This window comes from Schistocerca nitens, chromosome 7 (assembly GCF_023898315.1).
Source record: "Schistocerca nitens isolate TAMUIC-IGC-003100 chromosome 7, iqSchNite1.1, whole genome shotgun sequence".
In the NCBI taxonomy this organism is placed as follows: Eukaryota; Metazoa; Arthropoda; class Insecta; order Orthoptera; family Acrididae; genus Schistocerca; species Schistocerca nitens.
Window position 1 is genome coordinate 40,441,455 of NC_064620.1, and position 17,444 is coordinate 40,458,898.

A 17,444-nucleotide genomic window follows, 5' to 3' on the forward strand; every position below is an offset into this window, starting at 1 on the left:
AAGTAGGTTCTTCAAGATGATGTCATCGTGTGTCTTAGGTGCCTTAAACAATTTTCTCACAGCAGTCCAGGTGAAGAATGGATTCAAAGGACAGGTTGTAAGGGTGGGAACATCGGTCATGTGTTAAAAATGACACGAAAGTACTTTTTTATGAATGTTCGAACTGCGAAGAACCTATCGTGTATTCAGACGAAGACTGATAAAAATTCTGGACATGCTTTTCTGTCAAGCTATTATAACAAAGATAACATACTTCAAGATTGTAGTTTGTGTCATAAAGCTGTTGAATTTGTATTAAAATAAATTGGAAGTAGTCAATATATTTTCAAATACAGAACCAATGTGGTAACTAAATTAAATTATAAAGTAATATTGGTCAATAAGTCTCAATTGGTCGGACAACTTGCCCTGTTGTTGGTGTACGTTGGCCCACGTGGTATTTGTGTATAAATACTTTTTATGAACATACAAACTGTGAGCCACGTCATTAGGTGGCTATAAAGGTGCCAAAATAACGAAGCAATGTTACCCCATAAAAAAGTCAATGAAAAAATCTAAAATACAAGCTGGACAAAAATCAAGAAAAACAGTGACCTACCTTACCACAGCCTCTACTGGAAATGGCAACGTTCCCTCGCTGTTAACACTGTCTGAATGCGTAAGCCGACAGTTCTGGGTTGAAGAAGTCTCTGATTTTCTGTACGAAAGCAGACGTGACACGCAGCGTTACTGAAACACGAAGTGAAACTCGGCGCAAACAGCACAGAATGGTGACCACAGAGGCAGTGTAAACTGCGCTGTATGCTGTGCCCGACCCAAAACAAGCGAATATCGGTCCGGAGTTGTACACCGCCTTGTGAATTTTGTCGACTCTGCTACACCCACCAGTCACTGCACCGAGTTTCTTCCTGTAGTACGTCACTGGTACACAGTTGCTTGCACACTGTGTAGTACAGCTCTCGGACTGTTTTAATTTCCCAGAGGGGCAGCCCGTTATGCTGTTGTTTCTCTCGTTGCCAGAGGGATCGCTACCCCACCTGTAAACCCTGTAATCATTTGCATTCCCAGGTGTTCAGATGTTTCGTTTTGATCTATTTCGTAGTGGAAAGCCCATTGCGGGTGTAGCAGTTTCCAAATGCGTAAATGTATTTTCGTTCTGTAATGTTAGCAAGTTCCACAGTGTACGCTTCAGAGCTGCCATTTTAATATTATTTTGTTCCTGACATTTTGTTTAGGCGCAAAGGACCAGAGTCATTATCTGTTTTATTCATTCAATTTGAATATTTGTTTTATTCTACTCTGAAAATTCCACTAACATGACTTTTATATCATTTCTCGTATCAGATACGCGGGTTCGTATGGACGAGTTATTTTCAGCTTACGATCCAGTTTTTCATTGATGCCACTTGTTACTTTTTAAAGTGAATTCTTTCCTCCGTTTTTGAAACTTCTTTGCCTGTTTTGAAATGTACCATTGACTACTTCTAAGTCGTATCTATTATTTGTTTTGTAAGGCTTTGGGCTATTTTGTCTTATGTTACCTTTTTTGGCCCCCCAAGAACCATGGACCTTGCCGTTGGTGGGGAGGCTTGCGTGCCTCAGCGATACAGATGGCCGTACCGTAGGTGCGACCACAACGGAGGGGTATCTGTTGAGAGGCCAGACAAACATGTGGTTCCTGAAGAGGGGCAGCAGCCTTTTCAGTAGTTGCAGGAGCAACAGTCTGGATGATTGACTGATCTGGCCTTGTAACACTAATCAAAATGACCTTGCTGTGCTGGTACTGCGAACGGCTGAAAGCAAGGGGAAACTACAGCCGTAATTTTTCCCAAGGGCATGCAGCTATACTGTATGGTTAAATGATGATGGCGTCCTCTTGGGTAAAATATTCCGGAGAAGATGGGACCTGGATTAACTGACTAAACCAGAGGTTGTACAGAGTTTCAGGGAGGGCATAAGGGAACAATTGACAGGAATGGGGGAAAGAAATACAGTAGAAGAAGAATGGGTAGCTTTGAGAGATGTAGTCGAGGCAGCAGAGGATCAAGTAGGTAAAAAGACGAGGGTTAGTAGAAATCCTTGGGTAACAGAGGAAATATTGAATTTAATTGATGAAAGGAGAAAATATAAAAATGCAGTAAATGAAGCAAGCAAAACGGAATACAAACGTCTCAAAAATGAGATCGTCAGGCAGTGCAAAATGGCTAAGCATGGATGGCTAGAGGACAAATGTAAGGATGTAGAGGCTTATCTCACTAGGTGTAAGATAGATACTGCTTACAGGAAAATTAGAGAGACCTTTGGAGAAAAGAGAACCATTTGTATGAATATCAAGAGCTCAGATGGAAACCCAGTTCTAAGCAAAGAGGGAAACAGAAAGGTGGAAGGAGTATATAGAGGGTCTATACAAGGGCGATGTACTTGAGGACAATATTATGGAAATGGAAGAGGATGTAGATGAAGATGAAATGGGAGATACGATACTGCGTGAAGAGTTTGACAGAGCACTGAAAGACCTGAGTCGAAACAAGGCCCCGGGAGTAGACAACATTCCATTAGAACTACTGAAGGCCTTGGGAGAGCCAGCCCTGACAAAACTCTACCATCTGGTGAGCAAGATGTATGAGACAGGCGAAATACCCCCAGACTTCAAGAAGAATATAATAATTCCAATCCCAAAGAAAGCAGGTGCTGACATGTGAAAATTACCGTACTATCAGTTTAATTAGTCACGGATGCAAAATACTAAGACGAATTCCTTACAGACGAATGGAAAAACTGGTAGAATCCGACCTCGGGGAAGATCAGTTTGGATTCCGTAGAAATGTTGGAACACGTGAGGCAATACTGACCCTACGACTTATCTTAGAAGAAAGATTAAGGAAAGGCAAACCTACGTTTCTAGCATTTGTAGACTAAGAGAAAGCTTTTGACAATACTGACTGGAATAATCTCTTTCAAATTCTGAAGGTGGCAGGGATAAAACACAGGCAGGGAAAGGCTATTTACAATTTGTACAGAAACCATATGGCAGCTATAAGAGTCGAGGGACATGAAAGGGGAGCAGTGGTTGGGAAGGGAGTGAGACAGGCTTGTAGCCTCTTCCCGATGTTATTCATTCTGTATATTGAGCAAGCAGTGAAGGAAACAAAAGAAAAATTCAGAGTAGGTATTAAAATCCATGGAGAAGAAATAAAAACTTTGAGGTTCGCCGATGACATTGTAATTCTATCAGAGACAGCAAAGGACTTGGAAGAACAGTTGAATGGAATGGACAGGTCTTGAAAGGATATAAGATGAACATCAACAAAAGCAAAACGAGGATAATGGAATGTAGTCGAATTAAGTCGGGTGATGTTGAGGGTATTAGATTAGGAAATGAGACACTTAAAGTAGTAAAGGAGTTTTGCTACTTGGGGAGCAAAATAACTGATGATTGTCGAAGTAGAGAGGATATAAAATGTAGACTGGCAATGGCAAGGAAAGCGTTTCTCAAGAAGAGAAATTTGTTGTTATCGAGTATAGATTTAAGTGTCAGGAAGTCGTTTCTGAAAGTATTTGTATGGAGTGTAGCCATGTATGGAAGTGAAACATGGACAATATCTAGTTTAGACAAGAAGAGAATAGAAGCTTTCGAAATGTGGTGTTACAGGAGAATGCTGAAGATTAGATGGGTAGATCATATAACTAATGAGGAGGTATTGGATTGGGGAGAAGAAAAGTTTATGGCACAACTTGACTAGGAGAAGGGATCGGTTGGTAGGACATGTTCTGAGGCGTGAAGGGATCAGCAATGTAGTATTGGAGGGCAGCGTGGAGGGTAAAAATCGTAGAGGGAGACCAAGAGGTGAATACACTAAACAGATTCAGAAGGATGTAGGTTGCAGTAGGTACTGGGAGATGAAGAAGCTTGCACAGGATAGAGTAGCATGGAGAGCTGCATCAAACCAGTCTCTGGACTGAAGACCACAACAATAACCTTTTTTGGTCGCAAAAAGTCACGAGATGTTAATAGAACTCCTTTATGTTTATACTGCGTTTCGGGCGTAGCCCTTTATCAGAGGACTGTTAAATTAATAACAGATTTTTGCATTGCAAATGTGAACGCACAGAGAAATCTGTTTATACAGACAAAATGGAATGAAACGAAAACTTATAATACTTTTTAACAGAAATACGCTGCTTATTGCAATATGAGTGTAGTGATGTGACAAAGAACTGCATTGTGGCACGTATTACTGTAAAAAATGAAATTCGGTTTGAGACCATAGCGCCTGTATAAACACTTGTCTGCGTGTGTTCACGTTCGTAATGTAAGAACGCATTATTGATTTGGCAGGTCATCTTATGATGGACTACGTCCGAAACGCGTTATGAAAGTAGAGGAGTTCCACTAACTTCCAGTGACTGCTTAGCTTTTCTTAAAACCACAACACTAATCATTAGAAATGGTCACGTCTTTCAGTCATATTGAAAATGTTCCTTTTTTGACGGAATAGTTTCTAGTTCTGTTATTAACGATAAAATCTGTTATTATTCTGCATTTTCTTGTTCACAGGCTTGAAAAAATTCCTTTACGTGTTTGTTTCTTCTGAGTCAATGATTTCATTCGCAGCAGGACGTCTTACTAGAGTTCCATATCTGTGTACTCAAGAGTCGTGAAAACTCATGAACATTCGGTAATTAATTAACTATAAATTAGGAAAAGAAATATTGCCACGAGGACGCTCTAGAGAATGAAAGAAACATTTCGGGAGGTGAGACAACGAATAAAACTGGGAAACGCTAGAGATGACGCACGTATCAATAAGAGCTGAAGAAACAAAATTTAAAAATAGGCAGATTTTTGTACTAAAGAAGAGCATTCAAGAACAATTAAGACACTGGGAAACATAAAGAGAAGAAATTAAGAGAGGATCCAAAACAGATATTTGTCTACGTGAACATCATGTTCAGTCTTCTAAAATGTGACGATGGTATACCAATCTACAGACGGTCGTACAGGCGTTTGAAGATTTCTTTGTATCAATGAATCGCTGAAACTGGACATCGGGAATTATTGTATGAACAAGAGAGAATGTGGAAGTGAAACTTAGAGAATTACTTTCCTCATAAGGTGAGAACAAGCGTTCAAGAAAGAGCACTGCGAAGCTGCAGTAAAAACTAACAACATAGTTTGTGCATGTAGTGCGTCACAGCTTGCAGATTCTTGAAGAAAGTCCTGTTTATGTCTCCACCAAGAGCGGTTGATGAAATAAGCATTATTTACAACCAGTTTCATTGATACAAGCATCGTCAGACAACATTAAATTGCTGCAGAAATCTACAGTATATGGTACAGGGTGTTTCAAAAATGACCGGTATATTTGAAACGGCAATAAAAACTAAACGAGCAGCGATAGAAATACACCGTTTGTTGCAATATGCTTGGGACAACAGTACATTTTCAAGCAGACAAACTTTCGGAATTACAGTAGTTACAATTTTCAACAACAGATGGCGCTGCGGTCTGGGAAACTCTATAGTACGATATTTTCCACATATCCACCATGCGTAGCAATAATATGGCGTAGTCTCTGAATGAAATTACCCGAAACCTTTGACAACGTGTCTGGCGGAATGGCTTCACATGCAGATGAGATGTACTGCTTCAGCTGTTCAATTGTTTCTGGATTCTGGCGGTACACCTGGTCTTTCAAGTGTCCCCACAGAAAGAAGTCACAGGGGTTCATGTCTGGCGAATAGGGAGGCCAATCCACGCCGCCTCCTGTATGTTTCGGATAGCCCACAGCAATCACACGATCATCGAAATATTCATTCAGGAAATTAAAGACGTCGGCCGTGCGATGTGGCCGGGCACGATCTTGCATAAACCACGAGGTGTTCGCAGTGTCGTCTAAGGCAGTTTGTACCGCCACAAATTCACGAAGAATGTCCAGATAGCGTGATGCAGTAATCGTTTCGGATCTGAAAAATGGGCCAATGATTCCTTTGGAAGACATGGCGGCCCAGACCAGTACTTTTTGAGGATGCAGGGATGATGGGACTGCAACATGGGGCTTTTCGGTTCCCCATATGCGCCAGTTCTGTTTATTGACGAAGCCGTCCAGGTAAAAATAAGCTTCGTCAGTAAACCAAATGCTGCCCACATGCATATCGCCGTCATCAATCCTGTGCACTATATCGTTAGCGAATGTCTCTCGTGCAGCAATGGTAGCGGCGCTGAGGGGTTGCCGCGTTTGAATTTTGTATGGATAGAGGTGTAAACTCTGGCGCATGAGACGATACGTGGACGTTGGCGTCATTTGGACCGCAGGTGCAACACGGCGAACGGAAACCCGAGGCCGCTGTTGGATCACCTGCTGCACTAGCTGCGTGTTGCCCTCTGTGGTTGCCGTACGCGGTCGCCCTACCTTTCCAGCACGTTCATCCGTCACGTTCCCAGTCCGTTGAAATTTTTCAAACAGATCCTTTATTGTATCGCTTTTCGATCCTTTGGTTACATTAAACCTCCGTTGAAGACGTCATCTTGTTGCAACAACACTGTGTTCTAGGCGGTGGAATTCCAACACCAGAAAAATCCTCTGTTCTAAGGAATAAACCATGTTGTCTACAGCACACTTGCGCGTTGCGAACAGCACACGCTTACAGCAGAAAGACGACGTACAGAATGGCGCACCCACAGACTGCGTTGTCTTCTATATCTTTCACATCACTTGCAGCGCCATCTGTTGTTGAAAATTGTAACTACTGTAATTTCGAAAGTTTGTCCGCCTGAAAATGTACTGTTGTCCCAAGCATATTGCAACAAACGGTGTATTTCTATCGCTGCTCGTTTAGTTTTTATTGCCGTTTCAAATATACCGGTCATTTTTGAAACACCCTGTACCTTTATAATTGCCAGTCAAAAGTAACTTGTAAAACAGTCATCCTCGAGAGCGCAAGTGCACTTTAGCAGCAGGAAACACAGGAATGGATCTCATGCTAATGTTAATTAACTGTATAAAAAAGGCCCGGTTCAAGGGTCCATACTAGGGACGGCTGCGACATTTAGCGACCAGAACTAACGTAGACCTCTGGCTACGCTACGGGTCTGTCACTACAATCAAGATTTCAGCCGCAACCGAAAGTTTACATACTCTCTGTCGTTTGTGTTTCATAATACACTGCTAAGTAAGACAAAAAGCTAACTTCAAAGTAAGATCTATGGACAGCATATTTATCTGTCGACGTCACATTTCCTGGTACTATACCACAAAAAATCGTACTAAAAGATGCGATTTGGAGAGACTTTTAACGCAGTGTACGAAGTGTGGCTATAAAATAGTGGAACTGAAGCTGCCACAGGGTTAGAACGCGTGCGCCAAAGATGAACAACCAATAGCTGCAAAGCGTTAAGCTTTATCGGTCTAATATGGCGTCTCTGGGGGCTGTAGACAAATCACTGTGGCCTTGGCCTTCCTTTATATAAGAGCTGTTATTTCGTTTTGCCAGAAAAATGATAAGTGTAATAACAGAGCAACGAACTGTCGCAAAGTTTCACACGAAACTTGGAAAAACTACTACTGAAACGTATCTTTTAGTAAAAGAAGCCTGTTGCGATGACTGTTTGTCAAGTGCGCGAGGTTTTGAATAGTTCTAGCGTTCCTGAGAGGGCCGAGAAGACGCTGAAGATGACTTATGCCCGTGGCGCCCCTCAACATCGAAAACGGATGAAAATATCGGATAAGTAGGGAGTATGATTCGATCGGGTATTCGGTCGATTGCTGAAACTGTAGGAACTGACGAAGAACGCGTAAGGCAAGTTTTACATAACCAGTTTAACGCGAGAGAAGTGTGTGTGAAACTTGTGCCGAAAATTTTCACAATCGAACAAAAAGATCTTGTGAAAATATTTGCACTGACGCTTGGAATACCAATAAAAATTATCGTAATTTCTTGGAAGGATCCATAATTCGTGACGAATCTTGATTTGTCACTTATGATTCAGAAACAAAGCGCCAACCTATTCACTGGAAGGGCTCGTCTTCACAGAGAGCGAGAAAAGCTCGAATGAGAAAATAAAGATTCAAAACGTTGATGATTTATTTCGATACTGGCGGAATTGCGTATCTTCACTGAGTTGCTGAAGGTCAAAGTATTACTCAGCATTATTACCTTGAGGTTCTTGCTCAGCTTCATCAGAAAATAAGAAAAAAGCGACCCGAATTGTATAAGAACAAATCACTGGTTCTGCATCAAGACATCGCACTGGCTCATACGGCATTGTCTTTTAAGAGGTTTCCAGCGAAGCACAGCATCCCAGTGTTAGTGCTAAGTCAGGCGAATAATGTAGCTGGTCTAAGTGACTTTATCCATTGCCAAGGTCGAATCTGTATTAAAAGAAACAATAGTTCAGTCGTTGAAGCAATGAAAGAACGGCACACGTCCTCCAGGAGCCCACAAAGGAAGACTTCCAGTTGGAGGTCTTAAAGTGCGTTTTTAAAAGCTATGAGCTCTTGCTCATTTTCGCTGCTTTGAAACACATGTCTTCTCTTGAACAATCGCTCATAATGAAACTTCCTGGCAGTTTAAAACTGTGTGCCAGACCGTGACGCGAACTCGGGACCTCCGCCTTTCACGGGCAAGTGCTCTACCATCTGAGCTACCCAAGGACGAATCACGTCCCGTCCTCACAGCTGTAATTCCGCCAGTACCTTGTCTCCTACCTTCCAAACAGTTTCAATCTGCCAGGAAGTTTCATATCAGCGTACACACTCCGCTACAGAGCGAGAATTTCAATCTGGATACATCCACAGGCTGTGGCTAAGCCATGTGTCCGCAATATTCTTTCTTCCGGGAGTGCTAGTTGTGCAAGGTATGGAGGAGAGTTTCTGTGAAGTTTGGAAGGTAGGAGACGAGGTACTGGTGGGATTAAAGCTGTGAGGACGGGTCGTGAGTCATGCTTGGGTAGCTCAGTTGGTAGAGCACTTGAAAGCGAAAGGCAGAGGTCCAGGTTCGAGTCTTGCCAGCACGGTAACTCAGCGTTTTCGGTCAGAGCTGGTTGGCCTCTGTAATAAAAAACCTGGGTGAAAGTATCAACAACGAACTTGAGTGACGTCCGCATCGATCAAACACAACGATCAACGACGAACAAAATGAAAAAAAAAAAAAGTCTCGACCCCTCACACAGTTTCAATCTCCCAGGAAGTTTCACATCAGCGTACACTCCACTGCAGAGTGGAAATTTCATTCTGGAATTACTCATAATTCTTAAAGTACACATTTTAGATCTCATGATCAGTCCGTAAAGACTATAAAGGGACTTCAGTTGCACCCTGCATAACGATGTAAACAGCGTTAGATGTTGAGTGATCATGTGAAGGAAACGGAGATGGTACACACTGAAGTAAGGCAACGGTGTCAGCAACTGATAGTCTTGAAGCAGCCTTTTGTGGGTGTTCATTTGGCCGGCTTGTTGAGTCGTCAGTATCCAGATTTGTCAGGCATTTGGACATGACATTGGCCCGATGTTGGAAACACGGGGGCAGGCACACTCTTCGTCTAGGTTCAAGTCGACCACACCTGACTACCACAGGGTAAGATGACTCTAGTGTGCGCCAAGCAACATCGTAACCTCTTCAGATTTGCGACTGCTATCCGACAACAAGTAGTAAACTCACAGCAGCATTTTTGTTCGTGCGATACCGATGATCGGAGACAAGAAACAGACGGACGACAGAATTTTCATCCCATGCGTAGTGTGCTATTAATAGAAAACATATGGCTGCGTATGGAGTGGTGCCGCGATTGTGAAGCATGGAATAGTGATGAATGCCACTGCACTGTGGTCAGCGATGAATCGCAGTTCTGTACTGTCCCAGGTTATCATCGTCAGCGAGCATGGCGGAGGTCTGGGGACCGATCCCATTCCTCCACAGTTTTGGAGCAGTACAGCGGTGTTAATCCTGGTGTCTTGGTGTGGGGGAATCATCGGACACGACTTCACGTGAGGTTTGGTAGTGACTGAGGGAATTGCGATGGCACAAAGGTACGTCACAGACACTGTGTCCTCATATGTTACGTGTCATTTGACGATATCATGGTGTCGTTTTTCAAGAGAACAGTGCTTGTCTACACAATGAACGTGTCTCTATGAACTGTTTGCATAATGTTGACATACTACCGTGGCCATCACGATACCAAGATCTGTCCCCAACAGAATATATGTGGGAACAGCAAGGACGTTAACTCTGTCTCATTTCTCATATTCAGGATATCATCGACCAGTTACGACAGTTGTGGCCCATCTTGCTTTATGGTTTTTTATGCCACCTTTCCCAACCGAATCAGTGGATGCATCGAGGCCACAGAGGGTGCAACGTCATACTGACAAAAATGACATCACACATCCTTCCAATCCGTGAAGTTTCATTTATTTCATTTGCTCCTCCACCTCTGGTTGCTTCACTTTTCTTTTGTCAGGGAGTCTATAATCTCTGGGTTCGAACTCGACTCCAATGGACCACCACCGACCATTTGTGAACCTCTGCCAGTGCCAGCCACTCTTAATGGCGCAACTTTAGGAAAATCGTTTAACAAACGTCTGCAGAAGATCCAGAGACAGAAAGGAATAGCCAATACATCAAGAAATGACTACGTAAGCCTCAAAAGCTTTTTACGGCCATGATTCATCTGGAGTTTGACTTTCACGCTGCACCATTTCAAACTTCATACAGTTGTTTCCAGAGCAGCGAAACATACTGTACTGCCAACAGAAATTACAGGTAATCGAAGGTGGTAAGTCCCGTCAGAATTCTATTATCGTCAAGCGTATTTATCACTGTGCTCCTTTTCATGAGGATATGTAGGAGGACGTTGTAATAGAGAAACGGAATACGTATTTTAACACGTGAACGACGCCAATCCTCAGTCTTTATCTACCAAAAGGTGAAAAACGCCAGATGAGCACATTTAGGTCACTAGTCCGCTGGCAACACTTTCAAAGAAAGTGGAACCGAGCCATGATTTGTAAAAACATAGCTTTCCTCATTTTTATTTCTATCGCGGCACTGTAGATATTCGAAGACTGAGTGAACTCTTGCCTTTGTCAATTCCCCGTTCCTTGGGTCAAACCATAACACTGCATTCAATGCTCTGTCACTCATTACCTCGTCTCCTGGTTTCTGTTGATTACGTCCTTCGTTGCAGAGAAAAGTATTTTAATGTTATGGAGTGCCTAAGATGGCATACTGCCGTATTTAAAATACACTATTAGACACATTGTCCAAGGGTCAATATGTCCAAGGGTCAATGTGTCTAATAGTGTATTTTAAATACGACAGTATTCCATCTTCGGCACTATATAACATTAAAACACTTGATAATGGCACTTTAAAGCCAAAATCATGATCGTGTAAATGTACCACTGCAAATAAAAAACAGTCTAATGGCGATACTGACTTTAAAGAAATGTATTATGACTGTGGCCCCACAAAATGAAAAAATTATTCTAAATACAAATTCGCGTGAGGCAGAATGCTATAGCAGTGTAGACAGTTTGGAGTCGCTCCGGCTTAGGAGTGTTACTAAGGAAATCTAAGGCCGCAGATTTCCTCTCGCATAAATCTATTTTCTCTGGCTAACACTAGTTATCTTCCTAAGTATAAAATCCTGATAACATTATATAAAAAATCAAATACAAAGCAGAATTAACTGTCACTCGTCGTAAACCAATGAAACTTCAATAACCAGTTGCTATCCCTTAAGAAAATGCTGTTACTCATTCAATCCACAATTCAGCATAACTGTCTGGCCAAAATCAAGAAAATATTATATTCTAATCAAATGTATCGTAATTGGTGACAAAACGCCCAGCACTTTCCTTCGTCCGCCACAAAATGGCTGATGTGTAGTGGATCTGAATCTCTAGGTTCAAAGAGGTTTCTCTATTGTCGCTTTACTCACAAGAGATCTGCACCCGCCGTAGTGATGTTACATTAAACCTCCATCGGAATCAACCACTTTGCAATAGTCAGCAGTTGTGAGCGTCTCGGATGCAAATCGTAACGAGAGAAAGAAAACAATTAAGGTATAATATACTCGTAATTTAAACAAATACTTCATCTGTCAGTAGCGTATTAAGTATTTTCCACTATTTTATTAAGCAGAATACAAACAACACTAGACAGCCATTTAGATGAATATAGAGCTGGTTTCAGAAAAGGAAGGTAATAATCAGAACAAATATCTAAGCCAGTCAGTAATTCGCCACAGGTCGCTTAATTCAAAGGACACTGTAGATATGTTTATGGATTTCATAAAGGCTCTTGAGTCTGCTAACAAAGTAACTATAGATAAAATAATAGAGAATTTGGAGTAAAGTCTAAACTGACAAACCTAATCACGAAGCACTTACAGATGCAGTCTGTAAAGTAAAATTTATGGGAGAAATTTCACAGCTTTTCGAAATAAAAACAGGAGTACGGCAAAGTGACAGTCTATCCCCAATTCTTTTTATAGTGTATTAGAGAAAACTGCGACTATATGGAATGAAGAACTTATTGAACTCAACATCTCGCCTATAAGGTTAGGAAGAGGAAGCAAAAATATCGAAATTAACTGTCTTGCATTCGTAGATGATTTCGGTATATTTTACGAAAATATGGCATCTGCTATAACACAAATAAATCTCTCAGAACCACTGGCTTAAGAATTTCTGCAGAAAAAAACAAAATGTGTTACAAACGTTAAGGACGCTTCGAAATTCCCGAAAACCGATATTGGCCAATTAGAGAAGGTAAAAATCTAACATCTAGGGGAGATAACCCCAAAAAAATGCTTTGGTAAAATCTGGAAAGAGGAAAGGTTGCATAAAATGGGGAGAGCAGATGGTATCACCAAACACATATGCAATAAAAAGTGCCTATGCAAAAATAAGGCATTACATCAGTGTAGAAAAGCCAAAATGGCCATACACAGGTGAATGGGTGGGATTAACCTATAATTTAGATAAATTAGAAGTACTAGAAAGGCGAGTTACAAGGAAACTATTAGGGCCACAAAACAGAACTGAAGGCGGGGAAATTACGAAACAATGCTGAAATATACGAAAATACAGAAAATATTTCAAACGTAATGAAACACCGATAACGATAGCGGAAGATGAGATAAAGTATATGAGGATACTGAAAGGGTGTTACAATACGTAAAGGGAGATGAAAATCTAATAGTATGGAGAACTGGAATGCAGTTGTAGTGGAAGGACTAGAAGGAAAGGTTACAGGGGAATATGGGTTTGGGACAAGGAATGAGAGGAGAGATGGACTGAGTTCTGTAATAAATTTCAGCTAGTAACAGAGAATACTCTGTTCAAGAATCACAAGTGGAGGAGGTATACTTGGAAAAGACCGGGTGATACGGAACATTTCAGTTAGATTGCATGATGGTCAGACAGAGATTCCGAAAACAAATACTGGATTGACAAACTGCCTATTGGCTTTTGTCTCGGGTTCTTCGGCCGACGTTCATCTAATGATTTTTCTGACGTTTCGCCAGCACGAGTGGCTGGCATTGTCAAAGCTTCACCCTCCATTGCCGGTGGTGAACTGGAGGCGAGCTCGCGGCCGCAGACTATATGTATGTACCTGGCGCGCCAACGTCCGAGGGCTTCTCCGCGGTCATTTCCGGTGCGGTTCTCCTCTTGCTACCTGCGACGGTCGTTCGCTGCAGTACGGGAAGCCAGGATCCGTTTACCTTAAGGCTTTCCTCTTTCTTGTTGAAACTGTTCGCGTGTTTTTGTATTTCTACAGCTTCTCTCAACAAGCGCGTGTGATAGTGCTTCTCTACAGCTAGAACTTCCGTGTCGGCGAATTTTATTACGTGGTCGGTCCCATTCAGTGCGTGCTCTGCCACGGCCGATTTCTCCACCTGCCCCAACCTGCAATGTCGCTTGTGCTCTTTGATCCTGGTGTTAATTGATCGTCCAGTCATTCCGACACAAACTTTTCCGCATGTGCATGGTATACGGTATATTCCCGACCTTGCAAGTGGGTTTCTTTTCTCCTTCGCCGATCTAAGACACACTTTGATCTTCCTTGTCGGTTTGAAAATCGTCTTTACGCCATGTTTGCGCAATGTACGGCCGATTCTGTACGTCACTCTGGGAATGTATGGCAGAAAGGCCGTACCCGACATTTCTTTTTCTGGTTCCTTACTTCGCCGAGTGTTGGGCTCTGTTACACTTCTAATGTAATTTGTGGAGTACCCATTGCTCCTCAGAACAGTTTCCAGGTGTTGCATTTCTCGTTTGAGGTGTTGCGGCTCACATATTCGTCCTGCTCTCGTTACGAGCGTACTAATCATGCCTCTTTTCTGGCTCGGGTGGTGGTTTGACAGTTTGTGCAGGTAGCGGTCCGTGTGTGTCGGTTTTCGATACACGCTGTGTCCCAGGTTTTCGCCTTCCCTTGTGACCAGCACATCTAGACATGGCAGTTTCTTGTCCTTTTCTACTTCCATGGTAAATGTTATGTTGGCATGGAGGCTGTTCAAGTGTCTTAGGAAGTCATCGAGCTGTTCTTCACCATGGCTCCACACCACGAATGTATCATCGACGTACCTGTACCACACCTTAGGTTTGCAAGTCACAGAGTCCAGTGCCTGTGCTTCGAATTGTTCCATGAAGAAGTTGGCCACCACTGGACTGAGAGGACTACCCATGGCGACGCCTTCCAGCTGTTCGTAGAAATCGCCATTCCACGTGAAATAGCTCGTGGTGAGACATGCAGGGAAGAGCTTTTTGATGTCTTGCGGGAACATGGAACCGATGTGCTCCAGAGCGTCGCTGAATGGCACTCTCGTAAATAACGAAACAACATCAAAGCTGACCAGGATGTCGTTTGGTGCAAGTTTCAGTTTCTTCAGCTTCTCAATGAAATGTCCTGAGTCCTTAATGTATGTGTCGGTCTTCCCCACGTGTGGCTGTAGCAGAGAGGCCAAGTGTTTTGCCAGTTTATACGTTGGTGAGCCAGGAGCGCTAACGATCGGTCTCAGTGGAACGTTGTTCTTATGGATCTTGGGTAATCCGTACAGCCGAGGTGGTAGGGCTTCCGTGTTGCGCAGGTTTCTCTGATTGTCCGAAGAGCTGACTCAGATATAGGAAATTAAAGACAACGTTCCGTGAAATTAAAAGCGGGGGTGGTAACATCAAGATTGCAACGGGAATTCCGCTATTGAACGTAGAGGAGAGAGCGGATAGGTGCTGTAAGTATGCTGTTTAGGTTTTTGTGTTGGTAACGCCACCTAGCGCTCTGTATGAAAATCACTGGCTGTGCTGTGTGCAGTCTGTAACTGGTTTGCATTGTTGTTTGCTATTGTAGTGTTGGGCAGCTGGATGTGAACAGCTCGTAGCGTTGCGCAGTTGGAGGTGAGCCGCCAGCAGTGGTGGATGTGGGGAGAGAGAGAGCGGAGTTTTGAGAGCGGATGATCTGGACTTGCGTCCATCAGAGACAGTAAATTTGTAAGACTGGATGTCATGAAATGTAATATATGACTTCTGAACTCTATTAAGGTAAATACATTGTTTTTTCTCTATCAAAATCTTTCATTTGCTAACTATGCCTATCAGTAGGTAGTACCTTCAGTAGTTAGAATCTTTTATTTAGCTGGCAGTATTGGCGCTCGCTGTATTGCAGTAGTTCTAATAACGAAGATTTTTGTGAGGTAAGTGAGTCACGAAAGGTACAGGTTATTGTTAGTCAGGGCCACTCTTTTGTAGAGATTAGCCGGCCGGTGTGGCCGTGCGGTTGTAGGCGCTTCAGTCAAACCGCGTGACCACTACGGTCGCAGGTTCGAATCCTGCCCCGGGCATGGATGTGTGTGATGTCCTTAGGTTAGTTAGGTTTAAGTAGTTCTAAGTTCTAGGGGACTGATGACAACAGATGTTAAGTCCCATAGTGCTCAGAGCCATTTGAATTTTTTTTGTAGAGATTATTGAAAGTCAGATTGCGCTGCACTAAAAATATTGTGTGTCAGTTTAGTGACGATCAGAATAAGTAAAGTCAGAATTGTCTGAGTACGTTCAGTTTTTGCTCAGCTGTTTGAAAGCGGTTTTCCAGCACAGTAATTCATAAATTTTTCTAAGGGGACGTTTCAGTGGAAAGGGTACATTGAAAGCCTCTATGAGGGGCAAGATTCGTCGTGATAGCAGAAGAAATGGGAATCGACTTAGAAGAGATGGGGGATCCAAAATTAGAATCAGAATTTAAGAAAGCTTTGGAGGACTTAAGATGAAATAAGGCAGAAGGGATGGATATCATTCCATCACAATTTCTAGCATCATTGAGGAAAGTGGCAACAAAGCGATTTTTCACATTGGTGTGTAGAATGTATGAGTCTGGCGACATAACATCTGACTTTCGGAAAAATATCATCCTCACAATTCCGAAGAATGCATGAGCTGACAAGTGCGATAATTACCGCACAATCAGCTTAACAATTCATACATCAAAGTTGCTGACAAGAGTAATATACAGAAGAATGGAGAATTGACGATGTTAGACGACGATCAGTTTGGCTTTAGGCAAGGTAATGGGCATCAGAGAGGCAATTCTGACATTGCGGTTAGTAATGGAAGCGAGACTACGGAAAAATCAAGAAAAGTTCATAGGATTAGTCGATCTGGAAAAGGCGTTCAACAATGTAAAATGGTGCAAGATGTTCGAAATCGAGAAAAATACGGGTAAGCTATAGGGGGAGACAGGTAATACACAATATATACACAGCCAAGAGGCAACAATAAGAGTGGATAACCAAGAACGAAGTGCTCGTATTAAAAAGTGTGAAAATCAGGGGTATAGTCTTTCGCCCCCTACCGTTTAATCGGTACATCGAAGAAGCAGTGGTGGAATTAAAATTCAAAGTGAAAAGAGATCACGGATACGATTCGCTGATGACATTGCTATCCTGAGTGAAAGTGAAGAAGAATTACATGATCTGCTAAATGGAATGAACAGTGTAATGAATACAGAATATGGATTGAGAGTAAATCGAAGAAAGACGAAAGTAATGCGAAGTAGCAGAAATGAGAACAGCGAGAAACTTAACATCAGGACTGAGGGTCACGAAGTAGATGAAGTTAAGGAATTCTGCTACCTAGTCAGGAAAATAACTAATGACTGACGGAGCAAGGAGGACATCAAAAGGAGACTAGCACTGGAAACAAAGGGCATTCCTGGGCAAGAGTAGTCTACTGGTATCAAACATACGCCTTAATTTGAGGAAGAAATTTCTGAACGTATACTTTGGCGCAAAGCATTGTACGGGAGTGAAACATGGATTGTGGGAAAACCGCAACAGAAAACAATCGAAGTATATGAGATGTGGTGCTACAGACGAATGTTGAAAATCAGGTGGACTTGTAAGATAAAGAATGAAGAGGTTCTGTGCAGAATCGGAGAAAAAAAGGA